The sequence below is a fragment of the Meleagris gallopavo genome, chromosome 1 (genome assembly GCF_000146605.3).
Source record: "Meleagris gallopavo isolate NT-WF06-2002-E0010 breed Aviagen turkey brand Nicholas breeding stock chromosome 1, Turkey_5.1, whole genome shotgun sequence".
NCBI lineage: Eukaryota > Metazoa > Chordata > Aves > Galliformes > Phasianidae > Meleagris > Meleagris gallopavo.
In genome coordinates, this window is record NC_015011.2 from 8554625 (window position 1) to 8559490 (window position 4866).

Consider the following 4866-nt stretch of genomic DNA (forward strand, 5'->3'; position numbering starts at 1 on the left):
TTTTTTTGAGGGAGCGCAGTATGTTTATTTCAGTGTAGATTTTATTGTCAATCTTGTCAAGGTGAGCTGTGCTTGATTCTTCTGTCTGCTTCCTTCCTCTGATAATGTGCCAACTCTTGTTTTTCAGAGGTGTTGTGATACCTTTTTGCTGCTGTTCATTGGGAACATGATGAAGCAGAGATTGCTGTTCTCTTGCCTCTATCTAGACAATGTGCAAATTAAAAAACAAAACAAAACAAAAAAAACAAAAAAACCCCACATCATTTGCATTCTCAATATTATAGTTGGTCAGAAAGTCTCCAGGAAGGCTTTTCTTACAGAAAGGAATTTAATTTAGCAGTATGTGAAGGACACAGTAGTGTAGAGGTGCCTGTACAGTCTCTGCAATCTGAAGTCATAGTTTGCTTTTGGTCAGCATTGAGCACCAAAAGCTGTATTACTGTCAGGACCAATCAAGTGTTTTTGCAAAATGCTGTATCGTGCCACAAAAATGTGCCAGCCCAGAGTGGCAGTAGGTCAGAGGTAGCTACAACAGGCTTGATTTCCTAGTGATACGTTGCTTTGTCAGATTTTTCTATTTGAAATGAGTCAGAGAATTGAAGCTGGTGCTTTATGCCAGGATATCTGAGTTCCCTTTCTTGCTTAGGAAGGCTGGAAGTAAAACTTTCTCATTCACACCATCCAGACTTAGAGCTCTGCATTTTTCAGTTCAACAGTATCTTCTGGAATCATCTACAGTATCGTCCCTTAGGAAAAAACAGATCTCTATAATTTTTGATAACAGAGAAAAAAGCTCTGCTAGATGATTTATTCCAACCCATGTCCTTTTTTTTTTTAGCCTTTCTGTTCCCATACATTTTCCCTAGTGATAACCCTGACAGCGTGGGCTGTGTATCCCTGAGCGTGATGCTGAAGTCAATAAGTGATGTGCAGTACCAGCATGAGGCAGGGAGGCAGGTCATGTAGCATTTCTAGGCAAGCTGGCACCCAACTGTGAGAACTGAGGTTTTGCAGTATGGCTAAGTGGAAGCTTTACTTGCTGAAGAGTGTACTTGAGTTCATCAGCAGTGTGTGGGTTCTATGTTAAAAAACACAAAGCTTTCAAGCAAAAGGGTTGGATTCCTGAAGGTGGTGGTACTTAGCTGCTTTTTGTTTGAGAATGGAGGTGGGAGTTCTGTGTAATGCATTTCTTCCTCTGAAAGTTAAGGAACACTGGAGAATCCAGTGAGAATCTCAGTCCTCCTGAGTCAGTTATGCATGTCACTCATTTTCAAACTATTGAACACATGGTTGGTATGAGTTACCCAGAACAAACTGCCTATCTTTCTTAAAAGTGATTTTAAAACAGTCCATTGGCTTCAGTCTTCCTTAGAGGCAACACAGTAGTCAACTTCCAAAGAACGTGGCTGTTTTGAGAATCTTCATTTGATGTCAATTAATATTCTGGCCATCAGACATCCTTCATTTATTCATGATGTGCCTGTAACTCTTGATATTTCACTTCCAGGAGAGGTGTCCACCTATTTACTTACTTCAGTGAATGGCTTTTCTTTCTGATGCCATCTTGTCATGGACTACCTGCTCTGTATCAACTCAAAGCATTCTCAAATCCATCTCAAAAGTCTGTTCTTTGTACTGCTGTCACTTTCCTTCAAATGAATCACAAAAAGGAAAAAAAGAAGAGTAAGTGTTGAGATTATAAAATAGATAATTAGCAATGTGAGTATCATAAGCCAATTATAAATGCTTTCAGAAGGCCTATCTGGTGGTTGTGTTGTGCTTTCTGTCTCTGCAGTAACTACATCATGAAAAGTGACATCTGCTGAATCTGAAGGACTGGGATGTTAAGTAGCTTGCTGAGTTTTTCCTTAGGCAATACCATGTGCGAGTGGGAAGTTATGCCCCTGATTTGAGAGCTCTCTGCTGGCCAGCACATAGGAACCAGTCAACTTTTGTTGGCTGGCTGGACTCGTGCTCTCCGTAAATATTTAATCATACATAGCTACTAAAGAAAGGGGAAACAGTCTCTCAATCACAAAATTAGTATGCTCACAGCTATAGAAAGTCATTTGTAGCTGCTGGAGTTCACCCATTGTTCAAAGCTATACTTCAACCTTTTTGATGCTGTAAATCATAATTTTGCTCTGTAACGTGTAAAAATGTAGCATTAACCTCAGGTGTTCTCTTTCCAGTGCAGTTATGCAGCACGGCTGGCAGCATACATTCTGCCTCTGGCAGTAGTTTTACTGATGTGCTCAATTTCTGTTGAGCATGCCTGGTCTTACAGTGAATGAAACGATTCCCTTGTCTCCTGGAAGGATTTTCACAAATGCCTCCCCTCCCAGCTCCCTGCGCTCTGTCTAAATGACACCAAACACTAATGGAAAGGGGAAGAGTGTAAATTCTTTCTGGCTTAAACATCTGCAGAATCAGGCTGCTGGAAGTTGTGCACTCGGTCTGCTGTCCTCAGAGAAAAGTTCTGGGAGTGTAACTTTAGGCTGGGAAAAAAATAGTGTTGCTCTTTAAATGCCATTATTAGAAAAAAGCACATGATTTCAGTGGATGGGTGGGGTGTCACCCTGCGCACACATTTATCGTTGTAAATGTTATGTCTGAAATGCTTTGAAACGCTTTCAAATCCTGTGATTTTGGGCACATTAGCAGATCACTTTGGTAACCCTCTTGTTATGCTCCATAGGAATGGTCAGGTGGTATTTTTCCCTCTTCATTTAAGTGGTTTCATACAGAGACCTTCAAGTTCCAAAACAACATTTCATGCCACCTTGATTATTACTTTATTGTTAACTCTAAATGTAGACTCCCTCGTCTACCTCCCCTCTAGAAGTGAATCATGTTCTGTAATTTAGAATGACCATAAACAGAGACTTCAGATTTCCAGCTGGACTAATGGGGCTTGTAGGAGGGAAGCCAAACTTCCATGACTTCTAATTACCATCAGATTGGATTAATAAAAGAAAATTACTTAACTACCCATCCACAGATGGAGACTTAGCTATAACTTCGAAAATACTTGCATGTCAGCTGCTAGCAACATAACTGAACTTAGTGTTTTTTAAGTTTGTCCTGTGCTGTATGGTCCTCTGAGAACCTTACGCAGATGGATGTCCTTGTGTGCGTCGTTTGCTGGAGGGAGTTCAGCAAATCTTCGCTGGTAAGTTGGCCACGTCAGGAGATGTCTGCAGAGGTAAGCTTGAGACTGTATTTCCATCTACAAGCCTAAGCCACAAGCTGCGGAGGTCACTGGGTGACAATATGTAATTCGTTATGGGCTTTACATTTAGAGTAAGGAAGGTGAACTGCCTGAACTCTCATCTTGCAATTCTTTTCTCTTTGTCTTTAAGTAAGGCAGTGGCAGTCAGTTGTCATGGGGTTGGAATTGTTTCCAGCCATAAAGCAAGTACTCAGCGATGATCGGTGCTGAAGGAGAGCTCTCCATGGCAGTGCGCCTATAAGGAAGTTGGGTCTAATTATATCCAAAGACTGAAGCAGGTGAAAGAGCTTCTGTCCAACTTTTCAAGTGATTTAGCACCTGCTATTCTTCATGGAATTTGAGGAGTCAAGGTCCAAACTACTCACAAAGGCAAGAAAGAAATCCTGTCTGTTTATCCTTGGCATTTAACAGATGCTCGGTTTTACCATTAGCCTACAGATGAGTTGCTTCACAAAACCTTCCCAGTCTGCATCGTCTGTCCATTGCTAATTTTTTGGTGTCATTAATACCAAAACTCTGCTATCTTTTTATTTAAAGCTCTATGTGTGAATCTTGATAACTCTTAGGAAGAAGTTCTGTCTTTGCATTTTACCTTTGCTAGGAAAAAATAATAAACACTTCTCACCTTAACAGGACTCTTAAAAGATGTCTGCCGTGGTTTGCAGCTTTTAATTCCAAAGGAGTCTTTGCAGCTGCAATTCATTCTGCTGAACAGAATGTCTCGAGTGCTTTTATCTGATCCTTTTGTGCTAAGTCTAGTCTGACTTTTTGGGCTTGTTTTTGACTTGGGGCATTGTGTTTTGGCCTGTAGCTGCTTTGTTGTTCCTCTACCAACTCGGAACTGAATGAGACTCACAGGATGCTTTGAGGTGGGTGTACATCAATTTCTCACTATGGTGAGCTTGCACAGGATGAGAATGGCTTTTTGAATTCAAAAAGCTTTACTAGAACATCAGGTAGAATACTTAGTTATTTTAATTAGAATTCAAAGTGGCTAAGAGAATTGCTAGCATTTGTACCTTCCCTGCCCTTGCTTGTGATGCCTCTTCCTGTTCAGAGCTTTTCCACCAGGATTTAAGGCAGCCTTGTGGTTTCTCAGCACCACTACCTTGTCTTTTCTTGCTGAGACTTCACTCTCAGCCCCTTCTGCAGCCTGCCCTGATCACACCCATCTTAAACATGCAAGCTGAGAAACCATCAGTGCACAGCCACGGTTGGTGCAGCTTTGAAAGGCTCTTCTTGCTTGATCTCTGTCCAAGTTTTCCTGCTTTTTTGCTTGTGCTTGGTCCATTCTGGGGGAAAAGAAGCCTTCCTGGAGGATCTGCAGTCCTCCAGGACTACATATGGAGTACTTGAACCCACTGAGGTCAGCAGAACAGGAACAGCTATCAGTAAGAGTCGAGCCAAAACTGTACTGCGTATGAGAGAATTTTTCATCAGCAAGGTGAAAAATACATCAGTTTTTGCCTGTTTGGGCTTGAGATAAGAAACTTTGGATAGGGCTTCATACCTGTTAGTAATGCATTTTGTGCTGTGCTGGCACTGTACAACAACCTCTTCTCACATTTGATTTCCACTTTTTCTTTGAAATTCCCTTTCCTTTAATCTTTAACTTCATTCAGGTTTGTGTTTTG